At 37.6% G+C, this 17,077-nt stretch overlaps 1 protein-coding gene across 1 annotated transcript in view; it reads left to right on the top strand.

Annotated features, from left to right (window-relative positions):
- The window catches only part of LRFN5 (leucine rich repeat and fibronectin type III domain containing 5), a 984,773-nt gene that overhangs the window by 618,902 nt on the left and 348,794 nt on the right, over nt 1–17,077 (top strand). The window contains exon 4 of the mRNA XM_081547234.1: nt 6,418–6,465. The gene's annotated coding sequence lies outside the window, so the exon portion shown is untranslated. The remainder of the gene's footprint in view (nt 1–6,417; nt 6,466–17,077) is intronic.

Raw genomic sequence — 17,077 nt, 5'->3', positions numbered from 1 at the left:
ACTTTTGTATATACTCCATTTTTAGCATACTCCTTTTATATTCCCTTTCTACATGTAACTATTTTCTTTCTCTCAATCTAAAATAATGTATTTTATTATTTCACTAAATAATGGATGGTATTTATAATCCTCACTGATTTCTGAAGTAATATATATTGCTACATTTGTTTCACAGGTGTCTAATTATAATGTGCAAAGAACAAACTAAAAGCTCTACAAAACTACCATGGCAAAAGTAGGGCACATTTGAAAAAGAATTAAATAGAGCAACCATAAAGGAAAAGTTGCAATTTTTAAAATTAAACAACTATTAAATAGTTGAAACAAAAAGACTTCAGAAGACAGATTCAGCAGGCAGAAAACTAAACTAGAGGAAATCATTTAGAGTGAAAGAGAGCCATGGATAGTCAAATGAGAAGGACAAAAATAACCCTCTTAATTTGAGAAGGGTTAAAGAAGATCTTGTTGCAGAGGTATCATTCAAAGACATAATGAGTCAAAATTTACCAGAATTGTTTCCAGAATTATTTATCCAGAATCTTAAAAAAAAAAAAAAAATGGAGAATAGAACATACCTACTTTTTTGGTTCAGAGTAACTGAAATACCACAAAGCAAGTGCCCTTTATCTTGGGAATGATCCTAGTTAAGGACAAGTTCCTGCTCCTTGGAGGTATCTCCAAAATCCATGTATCCATTCTCTTTCATGACTTCTGCAGTTTGCTTTCATGGAGGTTATCTCTTTACAATTATCTTCTTTAACCACATCTGAGAGAAGATATAAAATGTGCAATCCCCGGAGGCTGAGTAGCCCTCCCCGTCTAATATAGAATTTGAGAGGTAGGGGATGCCTTCACATCAGCGTTGAGCTTTTTGGTAGATCTCCTTTCCCAAGAACGTAACCAGTCTTTCCCAAGACTTTCACTTGTCTTTTTATTTTCCAAGGAACCACACCTTTGCTAAGGGATGATTCAGTTCCATACTTTTCTATTTCTAGAATAAATTGCACATGCTTTGAGCCTGTTAGGATTTCAAGGGAGAGCAATACTGCTAGAATTATTTAGTCTTTTTAGTATTATATCATCTTTATACTTAACCATTTACCCAGCTGAAATGATTCACTCATTGCTGTGTAAATCCAGTGAGGATTTTTATAAGGGAATGGTAGCTCTTTTCTTGATCTAATGCTTGGCACTAAACTAAGTTTTAATTCACCCATGTCACTCAAAACATTCTTAGTTTTATTTTTTATCAGTTGGAGACAAGAAATAATTAAATCCTAAAAGTTTCTAAAAATGTGTTATTCCTTTTCATCTCTGCTTAAAAAATATGAGCCAATGAGCCAGTTCTTTTTTGGGGTATATAAAATTACTTTAATAGACTATCAAATGCAAGAAATAGCATATAACCCACCTTTTCATTTTTAACTTCTTTAAAGTGAAAGTTTAATGAATACACCTTAGACATTCCAAATGATCACATGTTACAATTTGAACACATTTTTTTACACTCCATAATATGGCTAGATAATTTTTACTTTCATTAAGAGTTTCCTTAGTCTTTCTGCCTAACCCCCAAAATAGTACCACATATTTTAATTTTTGTTACAGCAACAACTCACTCTTGGTATTAACTTCTATATTGGATAGTTTAAACAAGTTATGTAGCAGTGAAAAGAATGCTAAAATTCAAGCAGCTTACAAAAATAGATATTTATTTCTCTATCACGTTACATAAGGTTGCAGATTGGCTTCTGTTGTCTTCTTCATTCAGGGATTCAGACTGATGGAACTTTGATGAAACAGAATGTCTAGTATTTACTCAAAATTTACTAGCCATGCTAGGAAATGGGGCTATAAGAAAAAAATCAATTAAAGAGATTCATAGTTGATTCTACTTATTAGCACTATCACAATTTAGTTTAAGTGTATATAGGATGAAAATATGATAGCAAAATTTCAAAATTTGGAAGCATAGGAAAAGACTCTAAAGGCTTGTAAGATTATTATTTGAGAAGTACTAAGAGATCTGATCTAAATTAGAATGTAGTTTGTCAAGAATACCTATTGAATTTGTAAAATAACTCTTATGATTAATATAAAAGAGTGCCTGACATGGGGAATAGAGGGAGAGCTGAGTAATAATTAATATTTAATTACTCTAAAAAAGCAGAAAAGCAATTTTAAAAAATAGTAAAAACTAAGATCATGGTATCGAGTCCCATCATTTCATGGCAGATAGATGGGGCAACAGTGGAAACAGTGGCTGACTTTATTTTTCTGGGCTCCAAAGTCATTACAGATGGTGATTGCAGCAATGAAATTAAAAGACGCTTACTCCTTGGAAGGAAAGTTATGACTAACCTAGACAGTATATTAAAAAGCAGAGACATTACTTTGCCAACAAAGGTCCATCTAGTCAAGGCTATGGTTTTTCCAGTGGTCATGTATGGATGTGAGAGTTGGAGTATAAAGAAAGCTGAGCGCCAAAGAATTGATGCTTTTGCACTGTGGTGTTGGAGAAGACTCTTGAGAGTCCCTTGGAGTGCAGGGAGATCCAACCAGTCCATCCTAAAGGAGATCAGTCCTGGGTGTTCATTGGAAGGACTGATGTTGAAGCTGAAGCTCCAATACTTTGGCCACCTGATGCAAAGTGCTGACTCACTGGAAAAGACCCTGATGCTGGGAAAGATTGAGGGCAGGAGAAGAAGGGGACAACAGAGGATGAGATGGCTAGATGGCATCATTGACTCAATAGACATGGGTTTGGGTGGTCTCCAGAAGTTGGTGATGGACAAGGAGGCCTGGCGCGCTGTGGTTCATGGGGTCGCAAAGAGTCAGACACGACTGAGAGACTGAACTGAACTGAAATTGTAAAGTATTTGAAGTGTTCATTGCATTTTACATTTAGTATGCTGATTATTGTGTTATCTTGTTCAGAAAATATATTTTATCACTATGTATTGTAAAGTTGTTTTTTTGATGTTTTTCTCTCCCCACTTATTTTAAATAGAGCAGAATGCTCATCTTTTACAATGTCTCTGGGAATAGGATTGGTAGTCAGCTACTGAAGGAGGTGTCAAAGAACCAACTATGGCTTCAAAGTCCTGTTTAGAATCCAAAGTCTACAACTTGGGTCCATGTGACCTTAAAATATTTAACACACTATGCCTTGGTTTCACCATTTTTAGCATGGAGAATAATAAGTGTTAAGGGATAAATTTGTTAGGAGTTTTAAATAAGTCATCTGTGATGGTTGATTTATGTGCAAACCTGACTGGGCTAGGGGATGCCCATACAGCTGGTAAATCATTATTTCCGATTATGTCCCTGAGGGTTTTTCCAGACGAGATTAACAATTGAATTGGCAGACTGAGTAAGGAGGTCACCCTCACCACACTAATGCACATGAACATTACCCCAAACTTTTGAGGGCCTGAATAGACAAAAAGGCAGAGGAAGGACAAATTTGTGCTTTTTCATAAGCTGAGATATAAATCTCCTCTAGCCCTTAGATATCAGTGCTCCTAGTCCAGGGCCTTTGGACGCCGATCAGGTCCAATACAGTTCAGTTCAGTTCAGTTCAGTCGCTCAGTCGTGTCCGACTCTTTGCGACCCCATGAATTGCAGCATGCCAGGGCTCTCTGTCCATCACCAGCTCCCGGAGTCTACCCAAACCCATGTCCATCGAGTCGGAGATGCCATCCAACCATCTCATCCTCTGTCATCCCCTTCTCCTCCCGCCCCCAATCCTACCCAGCATTAGGGTCTTTTCCAATGAGTCAACCCTTTGCATGAGGTGCCCAAAGTATTGGAGTTTCAGCTTCAACATCAGACCTTCCAATGAACACCCAGGATTGATCTCTTTTAGGATGGATTGATTGGATCTCCTTGCAGTCCAAGGGACTCTCAAGAGTCTTCTCCAACACCACAGTTCAAAAGCATCAATTCTGCGGTGCTCAGCTTTCTTCACCGTCCAACTCTCACATCCATACATGACCACTGGAAAAACCATAGCCTTGACTAGACGTACTTTTGTTGGCAAAGTAATGTCTCTGCTTTTAAATATGCTATCTAGGTTGGCCATAACCTTCCTTCCAAGGAGTAAGCGTCTTTTAATTTCATGGCTGCAATCACCATCAGCAGTGATTTTGGAGCCCCCCAAAATAAAGTCTGACACTGTTTCCACTGTTTCCCCATCTATTTCCCATGAAATGATGGGACCAGATGCCATGATCTTAGTTTTCTGAATGTTGAGCTTTAAGCCAACTTTTTCACTCTCCTCTTTCACCTTCATCAAGAGGCTCTTTAGTTCTTCTTCACTTTCTGCCATAAGGGTGGTGTCATCCGCATATCTGAGGTTATTGATATTTCTCCTGGCAATCTTGATTCCAGCTTGTGTTTCTTCCAGCCCAGCGTTTCTCATGATGTACTCTGCATATAAGTTAAATAAGCAGGGTGACAATATACAGCCTTGACGTACTCCTTTTCCTATTTGGAACCAGTCTGTTGTTCCATGTCCAGTTCTAACTGTTGCTTCCTGACCTGCATACAGGTTTCTCAAGAGATAGGTCAGATGGTCTGATATTCCCATCTCTTTCAGAATTTTCCAGTTTATTGTGATCCACATAGTCAAAGGCTTTGGCATAGTCAATAAAGCAAAACTAGATGTTTTTCTGGAACTCTCTTGCTTTTTCGATGATCCAGCAGATATTGGCAATTTGATCTCTGGTTCCTCTGCCTTTTCTAAAACTGGCTTGAACATCTGGAAGTTCACGGTTCACGTATTGCTGAAGCCTGGCTTGGAGAATTTTGAGCGTTACTTTACTAGCATGTGAGATGAGTGCAATTGTGCGGTAGTTTGAGCATTCTTTGGCATTGCCTTTCTTTTGGATTGGAACGAAGACTGACCTCTTCCAGTCCTGTGGCCACAATCCAACCCAATTCTAGGACTTTTAGACTTGAGCTTTCACCATGACTTCAACTTGTTTTCAAATCTTTGGATTCAGACTGAGTTATACCATAAGTTTTCCTCATTCTCCAGTTTATAGGTGGCACATCTATGTGGACTTCCATGACTCAATAATCCTGTGAGACAATTTTTATAATAAATAAATACCTATACTATTGGTTATATATCTCTAGAGAACATTGACTAATAAAAAAACTATATGAAAGTATAAACACAAGCTCAAACATAGAATCAGTGCTATATTATTAGTTAGAATGTATGGTTTCCCCAGTAGTCATGTATGGATGTGAGAGTTAGACCATTAAATAAGGCTGAGTGCTGAAAAATTGATGCTTTTGAACTGTGGTGTTGGGGAAGACTCTTGAGAGTCCCTTGGACTGCAAGGAGATCAAACCAGTCAATCCTAAAAGAAATCAATCCTGAATATTCATTGGAAGGACTGATGCTAAAGCTGAAGAGCCAATACTTTGGTCACCTGATGCAAAGATCGAACTCATTGGAAAAGACCAAAATGCTGAGAAAGATTGAAGGCAGGAGGAATAGAGGATGACAGAGGACGAGATGGTTGGATGGCATCACTGACCTAATGGACATGAGTTTGAGCAAGCTCCAGAAGGTGGTGAAGGACAGGGAAGCCTGGCATGCTGCAGTCTATGGTGTTGCAAAGAGTTGGACACAACTGAGCAACTGAACAACAACAACAAATTATTTCTGTACATCATGTAAGTAGGAAGTCATTTTCATGGGTGAATACAAAGCACTGGCTCTTAGTTGTTGAATTAAAAAAAAAGACAAATCCTGCATTCATTGGTTTACAAAAGAAGAACTGAAGATTGGTGGTCTGAGAAGCAAGTTTTCTAAATAAAATACAATTGCATTGAGTTTTCCCTAAGGATGAGCTTGCCAACAGTAACCTGGACGCACTGTCAGGTCTCAGCCCAGGCACTCTTCTTGGATGGATATAACAGAATTCTTCAGTAACTGGAGAAGACTTTACGCTTTTTAGATTTAGAAAGATGTATTATAGGAAACTTCTAACTGTAAAGAATCAAACTGAACAATCAATCCAGTATTTAAAATCCAGTATTTATTCAAATTGATAGGAACATCATGTTACTATACAAAAAACAGTTATTGGCCTAAAACTATATGAATTTTCCAAGTTTCATAAAATAAGCCTAACTGTGGCTTTGCATAATGATAATTCACTTTTGCAGTAAGACTGTTTCTCTCTTTTAAAATTACTTCTGATTTTAAATGCTTAAAGCCGTGTCTCTGTTTCGGTTAACTGACTGACATATATGAGTTGTACTGGGTTGTGAAATCTATTTATGCTAGACTTTTCATCTGGGCTCTGCTATGGGAATAATGCTATTAAATTGTACTGTCATATTGCTATACAAGACCCTCTCTTTCTATGTTTAAACTAGTCTTTCTTTGTTTTGTAGGCTGAACTGAAATGTAAGAACATGACTTGAATATTTCATGCTGTACTGGTATGTATAATTCATGATTAAATTCTTCAAAAAGAAATAGATAAGAAGTACTGAAAGCTATAAATGAAATATTTTTATACTTAACAGAAGCACTGCATAGAGATCTTTTAAGTCTTGTCTGCACTGATACCATGAAGAATTATGAAGAATAACAAGCCACTAAAAAGAATCAGAGACAGAGAGGGAAAAAAGAGAAAGAAAGGCAGAGAAACAAGTAAACAGAAAAATAGATAACTTTCCATATAAATTTCAGAAGTAGTTTTCTCACAAGTAATATATGAAAATGTTAGCAAGTTTTAACACAATATAGTTGAGTCTGTTACTCCTTTCTTTTCTGTTGTGGATGCAAAGTGATTGGTCAAGTTTTTAAAAAAGTATATTCCAAAATATCTTTTAAAAGACAAAATTAAGGATAACTGGAGTCAGTTCATTCTTTGACTTACTTTTTTATTAATTTATTAAGTCATTGAATCATTGAGTGATCATATTTACCAAGCTGTCTGGTGGTTGTTAGGTGTATAGAGTTTATAACTGGAGGGGCCATATAATTTATCATCCATTCTAGGATCATTTTTATATACAGGATGTTGAAGAGACAGTTAAAAAATAAATCTCTGGTAAAGCAAGGTATATAAACAATATATTTACAAGACTTGCTCTTCAACTTCAAGGGCTTCATTGTATACTTCAAAATTAACATAAAACTATACTGTGGTGTGACACCGTTTTAATGTGAGTAGCTCCAGTGTATAGAAGTGTGTATAGAATGGAACTGACCAAGTTATTTGAGATTATAAATTTTGTTTGGTGAAAGTAATGTTAGGCTGAGGAAAGGGTAATACTGGTTAAATTACAACCATATAATAATTGTATATCAGACTTAGAAAACACCTAAAAGTAAATATGAAATCCTTAATCAAATGAAATACCCAGAATAGGAAGAAGTTATATAATTCCTTCATAAGCAATAACCAGAAATTTTTTGTCTGTGCTTTCCTGAATGTTATTCTGTGGATTACGGGCCTTCAGTTTCACTTGATAATCTCTTAAATATCTAATCTCATCGTCCTATTGGTTTATTCTGCCTTACCTGCAGTGATGGCTGAAACGCTAAGGTTTGAAATATCATTTTCTCATTGGAATTTAGGGGAAAACAGATGCTTTCATCATATAGGGCTTACTATATTTTGTGCAGTATCTGCTAAACACTAGTGGATTATAAGGCTGTTTCTCAGTTGATGTTGCTCGTTTGCTAAGTTATGTCCAACTCTTTGAGACCGCCTGGACTGCAGCACGCCGGGCTTCCCCGTCCTTCAGTATCTCCCAGAGTTTGCTCAAACTCACGTCCACTGAATCAGTGACACCATCCAGCCATCTCATCTCTGTCACCCTCATCTCCTCCTGCCCTCAATCTTTCCCTGAATCAGGGTCTTTTCCAATGAGTTGGCTCTTCACATCAGGTAGCCAAAATATTCGTGCTTCTGCTTCAGCATCCATCCTTCCAATGAATATTCAGGGTTGATTTCCTTTAGAATTGACTGGTTTGATCTCCTTGTGGTCCAAGGCACTCTACTATTATAAAGCTCTAAAAAGTGATGGATATGTCTAACAAATTGACTGATGTTTTAAGCTAGATCTGTAGCAATCTCTCCTACTATGTCCTATTACATAATGAAGTCTCTGTTTTTGAAAAATACATTCAATTAGCTTTTATTAATTACTTAATAAATGTAAATGCATGTATTTGAGTAAAATATTTAACTTATTTGTATGTGCAAGGTATCTCTATATTATCTTGAGACAAAAATTTTGAAAATAATTTTTTAGAATTTTCTGGAAGTTATATATTTTTCAGAAATGTTATTTAATCTTTAAGATGTTTACTTTAACTTTGTTCTGAAGTATTATATTACCTCTATAAAATAGCCCTATACATTATATAGGGCTTCCCTGTTGGTTCAAAAAGTCAAGAATCTGACTGCAATGCTGGAGACCCAGATTGGATCCCTGAGTCAGGAAGATTCCCTGGAGAAAGGAATGGAAACCCACTCCAGTATTCTTTCCTGGAGAAGTTCATGAATAGAGGAGCCTGGCAGGCTGTAGTCCATGAAATCACAGAGTTGGACATGACTGAGCAAATAACACACTATATATATATCATATATGCATGTATATATCATTTCTGTTTGAATAAGGAACAATGACTATAAACCCTAGTTTAGTTGTAGTCATTGTCTTTTGCCCTGTTTGCTCTTTTTTATCAGTAGATTGGATCCCCTTCCATATCCACATCAATGTGGAAGAGATTCTAATGTTATTATCCCATATTAGACATGTCAAGAATTGCAAATGGTCTGAATTTTACCCTATTTTCAAGCTAACAAATCAACAGTTTATTAAAACTAATGAACAATTTCATTCAAGCTGACAAGAAACAGAATACTGCTGGATCAGAGACAAAATCTACTTACAGCCGAAGTAGGACCCTCATGTTCATGCCAGTCATTGTCCCTTGGCCCCCAAGTCCCTGGTGGGTCTGGTTGAGCTGGGTACACAAAATTGATTTGTGACACAGCAGCTGAAACCCCAAGTTAGTAATTCCAGCCTTTAAAATGGAATGCAAGCAAGCCTGCTGAACCTTTGCTTTGCAAGAAAATATTATCTTTATTCTATCAAACAGTAAACAAATCCACCCTCTGTAGCAATAAAAAAAACTCTTTCTCCCAAGGCTGTTTGCTTTATGAACTTCTTTGGAAAAGTAATCTGTAGCTAAGGGACATTAGGGCCTCTGCTGACAAGATAGACAGAAATGTGAGTGGCCGTAGAGAACTGTCTCCCAACAATGCAGATTGCAACCAGTTTCATGTGGTTTCACTAGAGGGAGATAAGATTTTTTTTCTTTTCATATTACACTTTCTGACACTGGTTTGATTAGGAATCTGTGATCTCAACTTTTAAATTTGCTTTTACCTAATAACACTTTACTTCTAGAAGGTGACTTATTGAGTGCAGCACTTTTGGGGGCTTCCCTGGTGTCTCAGATGGTAAAGAATCTGCCTGCAATGCTGGAGGCCCAGGTATAATCCCTAGGTTGGGAAGATCCCCTGGAGAAGGAACTGGCACCCCCCCTCCAGTATTCTTGCCTGGAGAATTCCATGGACAGAGGAGTCTGGCAGGATACAGTGCGTGGAGTTGCAAAGAGTCAGACTTGACTGAGCAACTAACTCTGGCTCTTTTAGGATTTTAAAGAGCTCGGCTCAAATTCTGTCACCTCCACTAGCTTTGTTCATGGCAATGCTTCCTAAGGTTCATTTGACTTCACACTCCAAGATGTCAGGCTCTAGGTGACTGACCACATCATGGTGGATATCTGGGTCATTAAAACATATTTTATATAGTTCTACTGTGTATTCTTGCCACCTCTTCTTGCTAGTATCTTCTGCTTCTTTAGATTCTTATCATTTCTGGCCTTTATCATGCCCATCCTTGCATGAAATGTCACCTTGATATCTCCAGTTTTCTTGAAGAGATCTCTAGTCTTTCCCATTCTATCGTTTTCCTCTATTTCTTTGCATCATTCACTTTAGAAGGCCTTCTTATCTCCCCTTGCTGTTCTCTGGAATTCTGCATTCGGTTGAGTATATCTTTCCCTTTCTCCCTTGTCTTTCATTTCTCTTGTTTCCTTCACTATTAGCAAAGCTTCCTTAGACAACCACTTTGCCTCTTGCATTTATTTTTATTTGGGATGTTTCTGATCACTGCCTCCTTTACAGTGTTATGAACATTCATCTATTGTTCTTCAGGCCCTCTGTCTACCAGATCTAATCCCTTGAATCTATTTGTCACCTCCACTGTACAATCATAAGGGATTTGATTTAGGTCATACCTGAATGGCCTAGTGGTTTTTCCTACTTTCTTATTTTAAGCCCAAGTTTTGGAATAAGGGACTTCCCTCATAGCTCAGTTGGTAAAGAATCCGCCTGCAATGCTGGAGCCCCGGTTTGATTCCTGGGTCAGGAAGATCCTCTGGAGAAGGGATAGGCTACCCACTCCAGTATTCTTGGGCTTCCCTTGTGGCTCAGCTGGTGAAGAATCTGCCTGCAATGCAGGAGACCTGGGTTCGATCCCTGGGTTGGGAAGATCTCCTGAAGAAGGGAAAGGCTACCTATTCCAGTATTCTGACTTGGAGAATTCCATGGACTCTATAGTCCATGGGGTCCCAAAGAGTCAGACACAACTGAGCGACTTTCACTTTTCTTTTGCAATGTGGAACTCATGATCTGAGCCACAGTCAGCTCCAGGTCTTGTTTTTGCTGACTTGTTTTGCTGACTTTGGCTGCAAAGAACTTAATCAGTCTGATTTCGGTATTGACCATTTGGTAATGTCCATGTGGAAAGTCATCTCATGTTTTTGGAAGAGGGTGTTTGCTTTGACCAGTGTGTTCTCTTGACAAAACTCTGTTTCTTTTGCCCTGCTTCATTTTGTGCTCCAAAACCAAACTTGCCTGTTATTCTGGGTATCTCTTTACTTCCTCCTTTTGCATTCCAATCTCCTATTGTGAAAAGGACATCTTATTTTTGGTATTAGATCTAGAAGATATTGTAGGTCTTCATAAATACAGTCACCTTAACTTCATTGGCATCAGTTATTGGGGCATAGACTTGGATTACTGTGATGTTGAAGGATTTGCCTTGGAAACAAACTGAGATTGTTGTGTTGTTTTTGAGATTGTATCCAAGTACTGCATTTCAGACTCTTTTGTTGATTATGAGGGCTACTTCATTTCATCTAAAGGATTCTTGTCCATAGGAGTAGATAACAATGGTCATCTGAATTAAATTCACCAATTGCTATTCATTTAAGTTCATTGATTCCTAAAATGTTGATGGGACTATTTGGCCACCTGCTGTGAAGAACTGACTCATTGGAAAAGACCCTGATGCTGGGAAAGAGTGAAGACAAAAATAAAAGGAGCAGCAGAGGATGAGATGCTTAGATAGCATCACTGATTCAATGGACAGGAATTTGAGCAAACTCCTGGAGATGGTGAAGGATATAGGGGCCTGGTGTATTGCAGTCTGTGAGATATCAAACAGTTGGACATGACCTAGCCACTGAAAAACAAGTAAAATATAGATGTTTAATCTGTCCATCTCCTGCCTGAAGTGAAAGTGAAAGTCACTCAGTCATGTCTAACTCTTTATGACCCGATAGACTGTAGCCTTTTTCCCGTAGTCATGTATGAATGTGAGAGTTGGAGTATAAAGAAAGCTGAGCACCAAAGAATTGATGCTTTTGCACTGTGGTGTTGGAGAAGACTCTTGAGAATCCCTTGGACTGCAAGGAGATCCAACCAGGCCATCCTAAAGGAGATCAGTCCTGGGTGTTCATTGGAAGGACTGATGTTGAAGCTGAAACTCCAATACTTTGGCCACCTGATATGAAGAGCTGACTCATTTGAAAAGACCCTGATGCTGGGAAAGATTGAGGGCAGGAGGAGAAGGGGGCGACAGAGGATGAGTTGGTTGGATGGCATCACCGACTCAATGGACATGAGTTTGGGTAAACTCTGGGAGTTGGTGATGGACAGGGAGGCCTGATGTGCTACGTTTCATGGGGTCACAAAGAGTTGGACACGACTGAGCAACTGAACTGAACACTGCAGATGCCTATACAATTTTTTTCTTTACAGCATTGGACTTTACTTTCATCACCAGACACATCCACAACTGATCATCATTTCTGCTTTTGTCCCTACTGTTTCATTCTTTCTGGAGCTATTAGTAATTGCCCTCTGCTCTTTCTCAGCAGCATACTGGACACCTTCCAACCTGGGGCGCTCATCTTTCAGTGTCTTATCTTTTTGCCTTTTCAAATTGTTCATGGGATTCTAGAGGCAATAATACTGGAGTGTGTTGCCATTTCCTTCTCCAGTGGACTATCTGTCTTGGGTGGTCCTGCACAGACTGGCTCATAGCTTAATTGAATTACACAATCCCCTTCACCAAGACAGTTTTCCATGAAGAACTTGGTCAGGTTGGTAACTCCTGTTTGAATGTAAACTATATTGTGATATTATAAAAAATTAGGTCTTATGCAACAAACCTATGATAACTTTCATTATAAGTTTACTAAACCCTGCCTAACTTCACTATGTCTTGAAAACATGATTTACCACACCTCTGAAAGATCCCAAGAGGGGATAAGATTTTGTTTACTCTCACACAGAAGTTGACTTATTTTTCCCACATGACTTATTTTAGGGACCATCTCAGACTAATAATCTTCTTGAAGTAAAAACAGCATACAAAAAGCTTCATATGATTTAATTACATAATATGATAAATTTTGTCCTATGTGTACACTCAAAACCATCACTGTCATTGGGAAGATGAATATATTCATCATTTCCAAATGTTTCTTCCTGCCTGTTTATAATCTTTCTTCCAGGCCTTTTCCTGCCACCCCTACCTCATCCAGAGGCAATCAAATTATTTACTTTTTATCTTTATAGAATAGCTGTATTTTTTCATAAATTTACCAAATATAATCCTGCAGCATTAATATTTTTCTGTCTCTACTCATTCAACATGATTATTTTGAGATTCATATACATTTTGTGTTTATTAGTAGTTCATTGCTTTTATTTCTGAGTAATATTCCATTTTATGAAAGTACAATAACTTTTTTATCCATTCACCTGTTCATAGATGGGCTTCCCAAGGGGCTCTGGGGTAAAGAAATGTCCTGCCAAGCAGGAGACTGGAGTTGGATCCCTGGGTCAGGAAGGTCCTCTGGAGAATTATTCTTGCTGGTCCCACTCCAGTATTCTTGCCTGGGAAATCTCATGGACAGAAGAGCCTGGCAGGCTATAGTCTATGGGGTAGCAAAAGAGTTGGACGTGACTTAGCAACTAAAAGACAACAACAGCTGTTCATAGAAGCTTGTGTTGTTTCCACTTTGGAGCTATTACGAACAAGAAGCTAGACATTTGCATGCAATTGTGAATATATGCTTTCCTTGGCATGAAATGGCTGGGAGATTTTATGCATATGTTTATCTTTTCCATAACCTGCACATTTATGAAGAGTTGTATTATTTTACATCCCCACCAACACTGTATGAGAATTCTAGTTCCTCCACATCCTCACCAACATTTGATATGATCATTATTTTTACTTTAGTCCATGTCAATAGGTGTGCAGGGGTAACTCGTCTGTTTTTAATTTCATTTCGCCAAAGGCTGATGATGTTTAGAAGATTTTCCTAAGCCTTTTTGTCTTTCATGTGTCCTCTGTGATCATTATGAAAATCTTTTGCCCGTTTGGGTTATTCTTTTTCTTACTATCGAGTTGAGAGAGGTCTATGTTCCACTTGATGTTCTTTGCCACATACTATTTGCACTCTACACATTTTACTCTAGTAGTAACATTTGGCAAAATTCTCTTATAATATCACTACCAGGATATTGATATCAATACACTCCTCCATCTTATTCAGATTTTCCTATTATTACCCTTATGCTTATTTGTGTATCTGTATTAAATCGCATATAATTTTTCCCATGTCTGGGTTTTTGTATCTACTATCATGATCAATATTCTGAGAAAGAATCCCTTTTATACACACATCCACGTATTTCCCATCACTTCCCAAGACCTAATTTTGGCAATCACTAATCTGTCTTTCATTTCTATATTTTGTCATTTCAAAAATTATATATAGATATATTAAATAGTAAACCTTTTTTAATTGACTTTTTTCCCCATTCAACAGTATCTCTTGAGATTCAGTCAACTAATTGTGTGTATTAATTCCTTCCTCTTTACTGGTAAGTTGTTCTCTGTGGTATGTTTGTACCACAGTTTAATATTTTACTTTTGAAGGAAATTAGGACTGAATACAATTTGGGCTTATTACAAACTAAGCTGTTGCAAGTATTTGTGCATAGGTGTTTGTATAGTCAAAATTTTTAATTTCTCTGAGATAAATACTCTAGAGTACATTGTTGAGTTTTACAATTGAATATTTAATTATTTAAGGAATTGACGAATTTTTCAGAGTAACTGACCATTTAATACAAGAGTGACTTGGTTTCTCCACGTTCTTACTAATATTTGGTGTTGATTTTTTTTTTAATTGTAACCATTCTGTTAGGCTTATAGTAATATAACCACTGTGGTTTTAATTTGCATTCCTCTAATGGCTGGTGATGTTAAATAGCTTTTCATGTTTTCTTACTGGAAAGTTAATTTTCCAAAAATATTGACTTCATAAATGTTTTGTGTTTTGAAATTTTACATTTAGAAATTTAAACACATTTGTGGTATAGTTTATTTATAATGATTCTTTTCTGCCTACCAAAAGAGGTAACAACCTCAATCACTACCAGAGGTCATAGAGCTTCCAGCCTGATTCAGTGTGGCCAAATTTCATAGGCAACTGGAAGTGGAAAAGTTGGTCATATAAGGGCTCCTATAAATCTTTCTCTGGCAGAGTACATCACTACTACAAATATGTACGTGGGTGCAAAACACACAATGAAAATCAAAAGGAGATGCATGATAACATTGGCATGGAATAATATGATATTATTATACCAAATTACTTACTGATTAACTTAAGAGGAATCTTCAACATACTTTATTTAAGAAACATCTGCTTAATTTCAAAGTGAAACTATCATTATGCCATTCTTATCTTATTTTTAGAAGTATATATAGTTTCCCTGATTACTTAGTTATGCTAAAATGTAGTGAAAATAAATTCTCCCAACTTAAGTAATATCACATTTTATCTGCCTCATAATAAGAAAGTTTGAACAGCATATAAAAACTGTAAATATGTTTGCTAATATTCAAAATAGTTTTTAATTTCTTCAATGGTGGTTAAAGTCATCTAAAATTAGACATCGTTATTATTAAGCTTTTTTTTTTTCTTCAGAAGTTAGGATGGTCAACTTTTTAAATTTGAATAAGTAGATCATCAGTGAATGTCATGTTCAATTCAAAGCCATCCATTTCTAATATTTTGCTATTTAATCTCACTTTAACCAAAGAAGAGCTAAATGTAAATTATTCACTCTAATTCTTTTTCAGTTCAGTTCAGTTCAGTCGCTCAGTCGTGTCTGACTCTTTGCAACCCCATGAATTGCAGCACGCCAGGCCCTCTGTCCATCACCAGCTCCCGGAGTCTACCCAAACCCATGTCCATTGAGTCAGTGATGCCATCCAACCATCTCATCCTCTGTTGTCCCCTTCTCCTCATGTCCCCAATCCTTCCCAGCATCAGGGTCTTTTCCAATGAGTCAACTCTTCGCATGAGGTGGCCAAAGTATTGGAGTTTCAGCTTCAACATCAGTCCTTCCAATGAACACCCAGGATTGATCTCTTTTAGGATGGATTGATTGGATCTCCTTGCAGTCCAAGGGACTCTCAAGAGTCTTCTCCAACACCACAGTTCAAAAGCATCAATTCTGTGGCGCTCAGCTTTCTTCACCGTCCAACTCTCACATCCATACATGATCACTGGAAAAACCATAGCCTTGACTAGACGGACCTTTGTTGGCAAAGTAATGTCTCTGCTTTTAAATATGCTATCTAGATTGGCCATAACCTTCCTTCCAAGGAGTAAGCGTCTTTTAATTTCATGGCTGCAATCACCATCAGCAGTGATTTTGGAGCCCCAAAAAATAAAGTCTGACACTGTTTCCACTATTTCCCCATCTATTTCCCATGAAGTGATAGGACCAGATGCCATGATCTTAGTTTTCTGAACGTTGAGCTTTCACCCAACTTTTTCACTCTCCTCCTTCACTATCATTAAGAGGCTCTTTAGTTCCTCTTCACTTTCTGCCTTAAGGGTGGTGTCATCTGCATATCTGAGGTTATTGATCTTTCTCCTGGCAATCTTGATTCTAGCTTGTGTTTCTTCCAGCCCAGCGTTTCTCATGATGTACTCTGCATATAAGTTAAATAAGCAGGGTGACAATATACAGCCTTGACGTACTCCTTTTCCTATTTGGAACCAGTCTGTTGTTCCATGTCCAGTTCTAACTGTTTCTTTCTGACCTGCATACAGATTTCTCAAGAGACAGGTCAGATGGTCTGCTAGTCCCATCTCTTTCAGAATTTTCCACAGTTTGTTGTGATCCACACAGTTAAAGCCTTTGGCATAGTCAATAAACCAGAAATAGATGTTTTTCTGAAACTCTCTTGCTTTTTCGATGATCCAGCGGATATTGGCAATTTGATCTCTGGTTCCTCTGCCTTTTCTAAAACCAGCTTGAACATCTGGAAGTTCACGGTTCACATATTGCTGAAGCCTGGCTTGGAGAATTTTGAGAATTATTTTACTAGCATGTGAGATGAGTGCAATTGTGCGGTAGTTTGAGCATTCTTTGGCATTGCCTTTCTTTGGGCTTGGAATGAAAACTGACCTTTTCCTGTCCTGTGGCCACTGCTGAGTTTTCCAGATTTGCTGGCATATCGAGTGTAGCACTTTCACAGCATCACCTTTGAGGATTTGAAATAGCTCAACTGGAATTCCATCACCTCCACTAGCTTTGTTCATAGTGATGCTTTCTAAGGCCCACTTGACTTCACATTCCAG

The sequence above is a fragment of the Giraffa tippelskirchi genome, chromosome 12 (genome assembly GCF_054371585.1).
Source record: "Giraffa tippelskirchi isolate mGirTip1 chromosome 12, T2T-mGirTip1v1.2.pri, whole genome shotgun sequence".
In the NCBI taxonomy this organism is placed as follows: domain Eukaryota; kingdom Metazoa; phylum Chordata; class Mammalia; order Artiodactyla; family Giraffidae; genus Giraffa; species Giraffa tippelskirchi.
The sequence above is the reverse complement of the archived record's forward strand: the minus strand, read 5'-3'. Positions and strand labels throughout refer to the sequence as shown.